The following is a 14,407-nucleotide window of genomic DNA, read 5'->3' as shown; positions in this document are numbered from 1 at the left end:
TTCTTTGGTATCCCTGCACCAAACCAGGCCCTCCTCTGGGTCTGATGATCAGGGCACCTGTTGTACTTGACTTAATCAAGTAGTTCTTTATACATGGCTGAGCTTGGTAATAAAATGCCACACTCTAGGCTATGTGAAAATGCCTTTTATAACTGCTCCCGCCAATTAAATCTAATTTCCAGTTTCAATCTACAGCTTTCAGACTGCCTGCACTTTCTGTAAAAAACAACAACACCCCTTTTCAGATAAAGGCATGCTACCTGCTGCTATCATTTCTAACTACTGATGCTTAATTCTTCTTTTATTCAAATTAAACACCTTGCAGTTATTTAAAAAAACCCTTGTGAATTATGTTTCCACTTCTTGCAGTTGTCATCTAGTTAATTAGCTCTTGGCATGCCTTGGTGTCTGAAGATATTGCAGAAATGATGTGTTCACTGAAGTAGCAGCACTTAAAAAAAAAACACCCGACAATCACAGTGGTACTCATTTGCTGGAGACGTGTATTTCTATTCAACTTATTATTCATTTTATCTACAAGAAATTGAAATATTTGTTTGGTTATCCTAATGGAAAAAATAATTATGGACCCTGTATCTATACCTTTACTTCAGCATAGCCAAATCATAAAACACAAGGTTGTAAAAATAAAGGAACGGGAATTTTGTAGTGCAAATTGGCAAATGAAGTGGATCCTCCTATTTACAGCTTAACTATTCATTAAAACATTTCTGTACTACTTTTCATTCATGAAAAGAAATACCAAAGCAGCTCACACAATAATAAAGCATAGCAACAACGAATAAAAATAATCATAAATAGAATTAGTCAAATCACCACAATGAATGAGGGCATCGGGAACCAGAACTAATAATGTTAAGGATCACTGAAAGGCTGGGGGAACAGGTAGGTCCTCAACTGATAGTGGAAACATCAATTGAAGACCCACCTGTTGGTGCTTGCCTGATCTCAGAAGGGAGAACATTCCACATGGTAGGCACCACAACAGAGAAAACCATCCACCACCACTATACTAAGCAGAGACTGTGTAATTCAGGATCACAGACTGCAGTGACTTGGGCAGCTCTATACAGAAGAAGGTGGTGTCAAATACCCTTGTCTCAAGCTGGCTGGGACTTTATACACCAAAACTAACACCTCTTGGAAGATCTCTGGCATAAAATGTTTCTCAGCAATACCATTGTATTGCAAAGGAGCTAGTGGAGCAAAAGACAGGTTTAAACTCCCTGATGGAACTCAGAAGGCCAGATAAAGCCTGAAGTGGTGCTCCCCAACAAACAGCAGAGTCTCACTGGGAGAATATGGCTTGCCACCCTTTGCCTGATGCAGTGTTGCCCACCTGATGGGAGGCTCTTCGTTGGCCTGGTTTTTTGATAAAGAGGCAGCTGTGTCTGGCTAATGCTGCACCCAGAAAACCATTGGGAGGGTCTGGCTTAAACCACTTACATTTTCATTTCAGGGAGTAAGTGGTTGCTAGAATTTTCCTCAGCTAAGGGGTGATGAAAGAGAGGGATGTCCTCCTATCACATCCCACTGTTAGAGAAGTGAGTGTCAGAAGACTGGGCAGAATGCAATTCACCACAATTCCCCAGATTGGAGAAGGGGTTAGCACAGTCACTAACTGCTTGTGCTGTGTGCCTCTTACCCAGGCTGCCCCACCTCCCATGCCATACCTCCCCCTACCCTGAACCACTGCGATTGCCCCCCCCCCCCCGCTCTCCACAGCTCCTCTCCTCTCAGGCATATCTTCCTTCCCTCCATAAAAACAATCAACAACAACCCCACACAAATTAAAAACAGTTAAAACAATTGTAGCAGTAAAGCTGCCAGATGCACCAACACAACTTGTGCAGCAGTCTGGTCAGGAACAAGCTTTTTTCGCCTTTCCCCCCTCCCCTTCAGAGGGGGATGGCTGGGCTGAGAGTCTCTATCTCCTGTTTGCCCCCAAATAGCAGTTTTTTGGTCCCTGGACCCATGCTACATTGGCCCTGTCTCTGCTTTGTAGCTGGTGTTGCAGCCAGGAAATGTAGGTTGCAGTGCAGTACTCCCAGGAGAAGCACTAGATTTTCCTCTCCAGCAATGGATAGCGAGACAGATCTGCCCTTGGACAAGGAGATCTGACATCAGATGCATTTTCCATGAGGCTGTGAAAAGTTCCATGGCCTATTCCTCTCCAGTGTTCAACCGCTATCAGAGAGGACAAAAAGGAGACAATCTGAGGGCATGTCAGAAGAAGCTGTGGATTTGCAGGATCTACAGCCCCATGATTTGTCCGCCACACCTTTGGAACTGGATTATTTCCCTTCCATTAAAATCTATGGCAGAGAAACTTCCTCATGCCAAAAAAAACACACACAAAATAGGAGAAAGGGGAACACACATCCCTTCTGCCCTGTTGGCAAGAACAGTATATTCCCCTTCATTTCTCCTCACCCCCATCCTACCCCTTCTGGATTGCACTGCCCATCATCCAAGTCCCCAAGTTTTACATTCTTAGATGTAAGAATACAATTACAAATAATATTTGTCCTAAAGCCCAGCTTTATGTTGTTTACCAAATGCTCAGTCTTCTGGATCCATTATGTATCTGCAACAGAGGTTGCCAAGTGCCTTGTTAATGCAAAGTTTTATTGTATTGCAACGACTGTGACATATAATTAGGCTAACAGCACAAAAAGCTCTCCAACAACACTGATGGCGTAAACATTTTTTTAAAAAAGTTATTGCACATTCTAGACCTAGCTGAAATGAAAAACAGATTGGAAATAAAACACTGAAATCTACTAGCCGGTTTGTTGTTTTGCTTACTGTCTCTTATAGAATCGTTTCTGGCTCACTTCATTTGACTGCCCCTCCCTTGGCTGTGAGAAAAGCAAGCTGCCAGTGAACTGTTAATACTTATAGTTATATATGAAATGCACAATCGCCACTTCCAATAATGTTGTAATGTTTACCTCTTTATCAGCTCACACTGACAAACTTTTTATGAAAGGGGGTATTCTTTTCAGTATCTACTTGTCAGTGACTGTGGTCTGTTTCATAAAGTTGGTATTCAGCTTGGGAGCTTTTTAAATAAGGAAGTGAAATCTGTCTCCCACACTTTAAATTGTTTACTGGGTACTGTATATTGAAAGAAAGACTGGAATATGTTTGTTTTCTGTCACCATGTTTTTCCAACCCTGGGAGCCATCTAGTAACAGAATAAAAGTAATAGGTAGAAAAGATGACTCCTCAAAACTTGTGTGAAGTCCCAGGGAGCCCCTGGCAATGGTGAACCTTCAACAGAGCTCATAAATACTGAAATACAGTTCTGTTGAATGTTGAAAATGGTTCCCTTTCATGGGGAGCTTGCAGGAATCTATGGCTGCACAATCCAGCCTTACACAGCCACCTTGTATCAGGTTTTACAACAGAGCACTTTTCCTGGACTTGGGCAAAGTCTGAGTCGAGACTTAAGAGGGAGTACAGCTACTTGCCCCTTAACCCATTGGAAGCAGGAAAAATGTTCTCCAAGGAAGCACTTATAGTTCCCAGTGAGGTCCAGATGCCAGGCATTGTCTGGGCAACATATGAACTCCTACCCTCCCCACATACAACACTAGTCCCCTAAAGTTACCCTTTTGCTTCCAGGGCACTGCCTCCCACAGGCCACAAGAAGAGTGGCTCAGAAACTGTTCAGTACTTTGACTATGTGTTTTTCAAGTTACCTGGCATTCAGTGTTCAAAACTCCCATTGTTCTAGACGCATTTTGCGACAGGAAATTTCATTAGGGGCAAGCAATTTCTGAGCTCTGGGGCGCAGCACTGTGATTAATATTTTAGATTAAAACTGCAGAGTGGAAAGGAAGGAGGACCTTTTTCTGCCTCCCCATTTCCAGCGACATTCTGAAGAATGGAGAAGAGACCCTCTTAAGAATATTAGGGGGGTGGGCAGGGGAAGGACTAGGCCCTGGGGAAAATAAACATAATATTTTAGCTGCAGTTCATTCATTTTCAGCTTTGTAATCTTGTTATGGGTGGCACTGTGGGTTAAACCACAGAGCCTAGGACTTGCCGATCAGAAGGTTGGCGGTTCGAAACCCTGCAGTGGGGTGAGCTCCTGTTGCTCGGTCCCTGCTCCTGCCAACCTAGCAGTTCAAAAGCACGCCAAAGTGTAAGTAGATAAATAGGTACTGCTCCAGCAGGAAGGTAAATGGCATTTCCGTGCGCTGCTCTGGTTCGCCAGAAGCGGCTTAGTCATGCTGGCCACATGACCCAGAAGCTGTACACCGGCTCCCTTGGCCAATAAAGCGAGATGAGCGCCGCAACCCCAGAGTCGGTCACGACTGGACCTAATGGTCAGGGGTCCCTTTACCTTTTTAATCTTGTTATAAAAAAGCATACCTAGGCATTCCGTTGTTGCTCCCATAACCTAGGTTTAAGGTGTCATAAGGTGCTCCTAGCTTTCATATCTCAGTTTCTAACACTGCTGGCATTGCCCACTATTCCTGGAAGTTTGGACTTTTCATTGCCAGAATTGAGGCCTTACTGACCCATCATCAAGTTCGGTTCTGGCAGTATTTTAACCCTTGATAGGAAGTGATTAAGTGCTGGTCCTAGACCAGGCATAGGCAAACTCGGCCCTCCAGATGTTTTGGGACTATAACTCCCATCATCCCTAGCTAACAGGACCAGTGGTCAGGGATGATGGGAGTTGTAGTCCCAAAACATCTGGAGGGCCGAGTTTGCCTCTACCTATCCTAGACTGCCCATAAAGCTCATTGTTTGGCTTGTTTCCTGGAATGTTTTGAGCTAGGACAACCGGGGGGGGGGGGGACAAGGTGTACTCAAGATTTTACCAGCTCACATCATATTAGCTTGAAAATGAGCTAATTTCCTCCCCTCCCCCCCCCCAAAAATGAGAAGCAGTTCAGCTAAGCTCTGAATCAATCTGAATTTGCTCAGTTTCCCCTGACCGCAGCTGTTTCACCCATACAGACACTCCTTGGTGCAAGAGAGTCTCCTGCACAGGGTCAGACAGTTCCCATGAATTTTCCTAGGTGTATCTCATCAAAGTAGGGGCTAAATGGATGAGTCTTTCTAGTGCAGATTTTAATGCAATCCAGGTAAGAATCTGGAGGCTTCTAATGTTTACCTTCTACTTGAGGCAAGCATTACTGAGTTTCTGAATCCTGTTCTCAGGCCTCAGCATCTTTAGTGAAGCCAGATGTTACATTTTATTTGTGGTGAAAGTGGTTTCTGAATGCACACTTTACTGCATTCTGAAACTGTTTTTCCCCCAAGGCGGCAAATGTGTGCTGACGCTACTTCTAGACTTAAAATGTTATATGTGACTTCACCCAACTGCTCAGTTCCAGACCTCAGTTCACTGCTTTAGTTTTCTTACATTGTGTTGACATGTATAGGATATGCACTGCACATCTGTCAACAGAGTATATATATAGAGAACGTGTGGTGTTTGGCATCAAATATGTGTATTGAAGCTTGCATTGTCATGTGGTCTGACTACAATCAGTTGAACTTAATCCAACATTGCATTCTTAAATTTAACTTTATTTAAATGCAATTAGTTTCTTAGCAGGGAATATTTCAATTTTCCAACCTTATCCACAGCAGTGTAATGATTCTTTGCCATCATAATATGAATAATGAATCTGCTTCATTAATGGACAGGAGCATTAGAGAATGGTGTCATTTCTGAAAATGCTCTATACATTTCATAATTAAGAAGGCACCAATTCAAGTTCTTTTTGAAAGATGAAAAAAGAAATACATTTTCCCAATGTAACTTATATGAATAATCTAAAGAGGATTCTCTCCCTCTTTACTTTAGAATAAGCATTTGTGTTGACATGAAAATAATGGAATTGTAGAGTTGGAAGGGATCCTGAGATTCATCTAGTCCAACTCCCTGCATTGTAAGAATCCATGAGAAATGGCCATCCAACATCTGCTTAAAAGCCTCCAGTGAAGGAGAGTCCACCACCTCTCTAGGGAGTCTGTTCCACTGTTGAACAGCTCTTACCATCAGAAAGTTCTTCCAGATGTTGTAACTTGAATCCATTTGTTTGGGCCCTACCCTCCAGTGTAGGAGAAGACAAGCTTGTTTCATGTGACAGCCCTTTAGATATTTGAAGATGGCTATCATATCTCCTCACAGTCTGCTCTTATCCAGTCTAAGCATACCCAATTCCCTCAAGCATTACTGAAACTCACAACTTGTCTGAAATACAGATATTCGATTCCAGTGTGTCTTTTTTATCTATGGGTGCAAATATATATATTAACAACATGGTAAAAAAAAGCTACTTTAATATTTGACCAAAACCTAATGTGCTATTTTATAAATTATTACAGGAAAGATGCATATGGAAGAAGGGAGGAAGGGAGGTTAAGTGTTCAGATTTTCAACTGACTTAGCCAAAGGGTGTTGTACAGTGTTAAAATACATGCATCAGGCACACGGGATCATATGCATAGTGTACTTAACTGGAACTAGTCTTCTTTAAAAATTGCCAGTGCTTTGAATGAGATCAGTGACTCTCTATCTCAAACATGAAACCAGCAATCTCATAGCTAAAAACACTGATGATGTGTTCAGTTAGGGTTGCCATATTTCAAAAACGTGATTTTTCAATTGACTTGCCTAAGATCCAGGACAAAGCACCACTTTTCGCAAATTCCCCCAAGTCGTCAATTCCACCTTTGAAATCACGGTAATGTCCAGGAAAATCCAGATGTATGGCATCCCTATGTTCAGTGGATGTATGAATAATGGATATACATGTTCAGTGCACATGCACACAAGAATCTATTGTTTAGAATCAATACCTAAAACCTTAGCCCATCGATCATCTTTGGGTCCATAGAAGCTCTTGTGTATTCCTTATTTACTGGCTTAAACCAGAATTCGCAGGATAACATAGTAAACTGGCTGAACACATAGTAAACTGGCTGCATGCTTCTCAGAATAGTAGTGGGTGGCAAATTCCAGGTAATGAGAATGTTTTCATTGCTGGCTGTGGAATGGCAAGATTTTGTGCCTTTGCTTGCTTCCCAGCCCAGCTCCATGTGAAAGTAAGCTCAGGCAATGAGTTGGAATTGCAGGACAGCAAACCTTTGGCAAACATGGCATCTGGGCTTTCCATACACATTCAGTTTATTCCACAGGTAGCTGCATTTGCTTCTATAACATAATGTGAAGCCAAAATTGGTAGAAAGGAAAACGTTATAAATTCACCTGGAGACTTATTCTGAGTTAGGTGCATTATAGTGAATATTTGTGGTTGGATGAATATCACCATTTGATAGTAAACACTGGCAATCCCAAGTGTCCAAAAAAACACAGGATGGAATCCAACAATGCATGAATGGGTTTTCATTCATGCAATAGTACTTCACCTTCCTTTCGTTCCCCAAGCATCCCATTCTATCTGCACATGGACACCATTAATGCAACCCATACAGATACCACAGAAAGCTGGCACTTGCTAAATGTGGTCTCTGTATATGTTGCTGTGTCTTCAAAAAGTGGGTAAACAGTCTTTATTCTCACCTTAAACGCTGACCTAAAATCATTAAACATATCTATCTGATCTCTTTTTTTGAGAAGGTAAAACACTCTCCTGAACTGAGACTAACTAAAATTGTTCCTGTTTAGAAATGAGCAGTTCTGTTTGCAGGCTTCAATGCCATAGCAAGAAATAGATATTACTAAAATGCCTTTTCTCTCTTTTTTTAAAAAAAGGTTTTGTTTATGTCAGAGTTGCTTATCTTCACCAGCCAGGGACCCATCCAAGGAGAACAGAAGCCAGCATTGTAGAGATGGCAAATAGTTTGGGGAAAAGGGCAGGCTGGGGTCAAATGCAGCAGGAGGAAAGGAAGACAGTCAGGTCAGGCCAAGTAAAGAGAAGACCCAGGCTTGATCTGGAAGTTGTTATAACCAAACCAGATCAGAAGGATCAATAAATTGCTTGGAGATGGGTCAATGTTTCAGACTTTTTTGGGGTTGGGGGCTTGTCTGCCTTTATGCCTTCTGTTCTGCTGAAGAATGTGGCTCACTGGCAGGCTGATAAGTGTCCCCAATTCAGGATTTACTAATTCTGTGGTCAAACACCCAGTGGTTTTTAATGGAGTTTTTAATGGTTTTAAATCCTTGGTGTCATGAGAGCATGGTCCTCCAAGCAATCATTCTCAAGCTTAGGGTGATGGCAGCCACACTGAGCAAGAAGAGGGACATCGCTGGTCCCTAAACGTCCCCATGTTCATGGATGCTTTTCAGATGCCTCCATATTCTTTTTAGGGCCCACCCTACTTTTGTGACTGAGTTGTTTTGCATGGTATTTAATGTTGTTTTTAAAATTGTTCTAATCTGCCTGGGACCTTAGGTTAAAAGGCGGGATGATGAAGATGATGTTCTGCATTGGTTTAAATGTGTAATTGTGGAAACAATTAGATGGGCTCTGGCAGAGCTCTTCCTCTTTTTTTTCAAAGGTAATTTTGAATTTAATTACTTTAATTTAATCTTGTAATGCTCTTACAAGTATTAAATTCATAATTCATTACTCACAAAATGGGGATTGCTGTGCCAGAAGCAAATGATAATAATTGTTTTTTTCTTAGGCATGACAGAGCTGATGATGATTCCAAGCACTAAAAGCAACGTCCTAGGATGGTAGAATAAAATCTTTAAATGAAAAGGTATTGTTTTATGTGGGCAATGAACCTAGAGTATCGGGAATGGTAATTGCAGGGTGGGGTGTGGGGAAATACAGATACATGGAATTTGGCTTCAGGCTTTTTAGGTAAAGCCCATTACTGCTTCATGAAAATGGATGAAATAAGCCACACTAGGAACAGGATATTTTATAGGTAGGAAACTGAGAACTCAGTTGCATAACCAGCCTGCTGTGAAAATGAGCTATGAATATGGAATATATCTTTGAATCCCTCTTTAATGCTTAATCTCAGTCTTGAGAGTCACTGTGGTATTTTGGATAGAGCAGAGGGTTAGGATTGAGGGGTTCAAATCTCTATTTCAGTGTTTCCCAACCGGTGTTCCGCGGCACACTAGTGTGCCGCGAGACGTTGCCTGGTGTGCTGTGGGAGGGAGGCGGGCGAGTCGGGCGGCGAGAGGCCTTAGGCGCCCTGCAGAAAGGCGTCCTCTTTGTGGGTGGGTTCTCCCCCCTCCCTTAGCGCATCGTATTTAGTTGGGGATTCTGGAGAGGGGGCGGGGGCGCGCTGGAACAGACGCGCCGTCGTCCCCACCTCCCTCTCCTCAGTAGCTCCGAGCCGACTGACTGAGGGTGGGACGCGGCCAGCGGCGTCCTCTCTCTCTCTCTCTCTCTCCGCCTCCCAGCACCGCTTTTCCCGAGGCGGGCGCGCGCCTAAGGCTGAATGGGAGCAGCCTGGAGGCTTGGCGGCCTCTCAGCGGCTCATGACGGGCGTCCCCGAGGCGGGAGGTGCTGAGCAGGGGCTCTGCGAGAGGGCGCGAGGGATGCGCGGTGGTGCCTGCGCGCGCGTGACTTAAGAGGGCGACCTGCTGCCTCTCCTCTCTCTCCCCTCCCTCCGCTCATGGGCACGGAGTCCCCGGCACAGCTTGGCGCTACTACAGCTACAGCTGCTGCTGCTCCTGCTTGGATGAAGGCGGCTGCTTCTTCCTAACGCCCAGCCTCTGAGGGACCGCAGTCTCCCGCCCTTTTTTTTGGTGGGATGCTGAGGTAAAGGATCCCCTCGCGCGCGGGCGGGCATCTCTTTGGGCAGGGCGCGTGTGGAGGCTTAAGGTGGGGAGTGTGGAGGGGTTGCCGCTTGCGAGGGGAGGGTTCATATTGTATTGGGCTGCGGTGTGGGCGACACGGCTCTCCAATGGCCAGCCCGCGGAGGAACATTGAGTTGGAGCATTTCGAGGAGAGGGACAAAAGGCGCACTGAATAAAGTATTTTATAATTTTTCATATTTCTGTTTACTTACTATTTCATAATAAAGTAATTATAAAATACTTTCTTTGTGTTTATTTGATTCCTATTAAAGAGAGTTACTTTATATATAGTCAATATAGGGACAGAGTTAATTTTTAAAACATTTTCTAATGGTGGTGTGCCTCAAGATTTTTTTCATGAAACAAGTGTGCCTTTGCCTAAAAAAGGTTGGGAAACACTGCTCTATTTAGCCATGAAGCCAGTCACTATTTTTCAGCCTAACCTACTGCTACACTGTTTTTACCAGGATAAAAAGAGTGGGGGCTGGGGAGACATGCCCTTCTCCTTAAGCTCCTTGGAGGAGAGAAAGGTTTAATGGAAAAATACATCTACATCACCACCACCTGAATGCTGTATGTTTTCAGATGCACATTTACTAGCCACCCTTTTTTCTGTATAAAGGTAAAGGGACCCCTGACCATTAGGTCCAGTCATGACCGACTCTGGGGTTGCGGGCGCTCATCTCGTTTTATTGGCCGAGGGAGCCGGTGTACAGCTTCCGGGTCATGTGGCCAGCATGACTAAGCCGCTTCTGGCGAACCAGAGCAGCACACGGAAATGCCGTTTACCTTCCCGCCAGAGCAGTACCTATTTATCTACTTGCACTCTGACGTGCTTTCGAACTGCTAGGTTGGCAGGAGCAGGGACCGAGCAACGGGAGCTCACCCCATCGTGGGGATTTGAACCGCCAACCTTCTGATCAGCAATTCCTAGGCTCTGTGGTTTAACCCACAGCGCCACCCACGTCCCCTTTTCCTGTATATGTACAGACAAATTCTGCCCTGGTTGTACAGTACATAGAAATATATATGCAAGCATGTGGTGTCTAATAATATACAAACAGTAGTTTAAAAGAAGGCAAGTGGGAACAATAATAAAAATAAACAAATACAGTGATACCTTGGTTCTCAAACTTAATCCGTTCTGGAAGTCCATTCCAAAACCAAAGCGTTCCAAAACCAAGGCACGCTTTCCCATAGAAAGTAATGCAAAATGGATTAATCCATTCCAGACTTTTAAAAACAACCCCTAAAACAGCAGTTTAACATGGATTTTACTAACGAGACCATTGAGCCATAAAATGAAAGCAATAAACAATGTACTGCAGTCACACAATCAATCAATCAATCAATCAATCAATCAATCAGTAGTTGAACTGGGTTCCACACAGTCACAAAAACACACACATAATAAATAGCAAAAACAGACAGACCTCAGCATAACACTCAAAACGGGAGTGTGGCACTCAAAATGGAAGTGTGGCATTCAAAATGGAAATGTGGCACTCAACTTGACAGCGTAACACTCAAAACGGAGAATGTTTGGCTTCTGAAAAACGTTTGCAAACCAGAAAATTTACTTCTGGGTTTGCAGTGTTTGGGTTCCATGTTGTTTGAGTTCCAAGGTGTTTAAGAACCAAGGTACCACTGTAATTTCCAGATCTTAAGGGTTGTATTCGACTAAGCCCAACTCAAACTAGATCCATTGAAAGTAATGACACTTAAGTTACTCACGGTTAGTACAACATGACATCTTACTGTATGTGTTTTTCTCGCTTCGTTCTGATGGAGAAGAGATCCTTTTAGCAAGAACAAAAGAGTTTAGCTCTCTCTGTCATACATGCTGTCTATGGCTTGCACAACAATCTCCTTCCTATTTCAGACCCTCGCACCTGATTGAAAGTTGTTTGTGAGCGTTCCCTGGAATGGCACATAATGTGGTGATGGTGGGGGGCCTGCACTGAGGGGTGGAATTGGCAGAAACAGAAGATACTTGCACAATATCTTTCTCTTGTATAGTGTTTCCTTCCATGTTCTGATTCCACAAAAAAACTCTATAAATCCCACTTGGAGGTCATGAATACGGAAAATGCAGCTGCCAAATTAAGAGGTAGTCATTGGAAATCTTAACATGTTTCCAGGACTATCAAATATCTTTGATAATGTTCTGGTAGGGCTGCTGTTGACTGTAATAAGAGCTGAAGATCTTTATCATCCCTAAACATCTGTAGTGAAAGGGAGTTAAGGGTACCACAAACTTCCACTGTACACACCTCACTCACATACACAACAGAAGGGGAAAGTCCAGCTCATGCTAAACTGCAAATATGTATTCTAGTCACAGTATCAGGATTGATTATTCCTCTCACCATGCAGCAGGATGGCATTTTCGTGAGGTGATTACTTGTTGATCATACAGAAAAGACAAAGCATTTCAGTGTCTCAGGGCAAATCCAGTGGTTTCACTGGGGGAAAGGTACAGTTACTCTCCCAAGCAGTGATGGCAAGTAAACATATATTTTCCCCTGTGATACCATTTGTTTCAAGACCCTGTCCCCACCCACCCAGAAAAAGAAGGAAAAATATTTGATTGAAAGTGATGCTTTAATTTCCTTTTCTGGCTTTAAATATGATCATTGTAAATTAAGATGCATCTTCCTGTATTATACTTTAGTCCCTTTGAATAAGGTTTGGTATTATTAGATTGGTTATTTTTTGTAAATTTCCATTGTTCATTTTTCAAGATTGAATATCCCATGTCTGCAGTACAGATGTAAAAATAAATAAATTCTAGTGCTCAATGTACTTCAAGATTATTATTATTATTAACTTGCACCCTCAAACTTGCAGTCAATAATAATTTTAATATTATTTTTACTGAGCACTACCCAGTCCAGTATTCTGAAGCTCCAAAGGATTAGGATCTACAAAGAATTACTCACTTTTATGCTTTTTACAAAAACCTGCCATAACCATGGTTGTATCACTTTACAGAAGTGAAACAATTTTTTCCCATTGTCTGAGAAACAAAGCCTAGAATCCCATCCCCTTGCCAGCTATGGCAGGACTTAATAGCCACTGTTACATCCACAGCCCTGCTGCTCACACCACACAAGGTGGAGGGAGGGCAGGGCAAAAGTCTCTTTACTGTGCCAGCTCCTGGAATGGTATAATGAAAAGGCCTGGATTGGGCCCATTGCCATCAAGTGATGGTAGGTAGTAGGGTGAGCTCAGGATCCTATGGTTTCTGATGCTTCTATTGGCTACGCTCAGACCCTCCAAGTGTCCCTATTTCCCAGGGACAGTCCCAGATTTACATCCTGGTTTCTGATTTGATGCTGTAATGTCCTACTTTGACACCCCTATTTTCATTGGAGAAATGTTGGAAGATATGAAATAGGAAGTCCCTATTTTCACCAGAGAAATGTTAGAGGGCATGTACTCTCTGAAGGGATACTACCATAGGTAGTTTCTGTATGCTACTTGTAGTACATATCTACTGGTAGCATAGCTCCCCTGATGGAAGAGGTAAGCAGATCTGGACAAGACTGGGTACAGGAACAAATTTTCCTCATCCAAACTCCCTCTAGTATGGAAGATCAGGGCTTTGGATTATCTGCCCAGATTTATTAACTTTCCTCACTTACCATATCAGAGAAAGTATTTGGTGCTTATTTCAGGAGTCCTGCATAATAGTAATAAACAAGGTTGTTGGTTGTTTTCTGTCCTTGGGATGTTAGGTAATAGAATAAATTTCTGGAGCTTTCCCAGTCCCCAAATATCCAATTTCTTCCAAGGGGAAGCTTATTTTTCTGCAAGCCATCAACACTTGTGGTTTGATTCAAGCCTGGAATGACCAACCTTCAGTCCAGATGAGGAACCTGTGGCCCTCCAGTTGCTGCTTGACTCAACTTCCATTAGCCCAGCCAGCATGGCCAGTAGTCAGAGATGATGAGAGTTGTTGTCCAACAATAATAGGGGTGGGGTGGGCACAAGTTCTGAGCTCTTGCTTTAGCCTGTAGAAATTTGTCTCCTGTTTTCATGTTAAAGAGAGAGAGAAAATTGGCAATTTGAGGTAATTGCTATTTGTGTAATAAAATGGAACTTGGAAGAAACAGTATCGCTTTGAGAAATTGTTCTAAATGAATTACCAATTTCAGAGTATCTGAGAAGTGGAAGGGTTCAGAAGTACATTTTAAAAGCCACAAAAAAGCCAAACTTCCGCTATGAACTTAAGAAGCACCATAACATCTTTACTGAGCACTACCCAGCAGTTATGAATTAGCATGCTAATAAAGTCTCACAGTTGCTTCTGACTTGCTGTACAGATTTTATCATTGTATTATTTCAAGGCAAAGAAGAACAAAATCCCAAAAACAAACACAGTGAATTAATGACAGGTTTCTTAATTGCTTGCCATTTTTTGACACAGCCCCTTTGGAGAGTGCTTTGTGTTGTAGGTGCCTCCATTCCGTCAGTCTTCCAGTTAATTATTGATTGAGTGGCAAATAACTGTGCTGAAAGAAAACAGTTTCAAAGGAGATGGGCATTCCTCTCTTCAGTGTTAGCTGAAGGAATGGGGGAGTGATGGTTTCAAGTAGGAAATGGGGCCAATATGAACAAATTAAC

At 42.8% G+C, this 14,407-nt stretch overlaps 1 protein-coding gene across 2 annotated transcripts in view; it reads left to right on the top strand.

Annotated features, from left to right (window-relative positions):
* NKAIN3 (sodium/potassium transporting ATPase interacting 3) overlaps positions 1–14,407 on the top strand; it is a 200,561-nt gene that overhangs the window by 63,445 nt on the left and 122,709 nt on the right. The window lies entirely within an intron of this gene.

The sequence above is a fragment of the Podarcis melisellensis genome (genome assembly GCF_964234715.1).
Source record: "Podarcis melisellensis genome assembly, chromosome: 7".
NCBI classification, from domain to species: Eukaryota; Metazoa; Chordata; class Lepidosauria; order Squamata; family Lacertidae; genus Podarcis; species Podarcis melisellensis.
The sequence above is the reverse complement of the archived record's forward strand: the minus strand, read 5'-3'. Positions and strand labels throughout refer to the sequence as shown.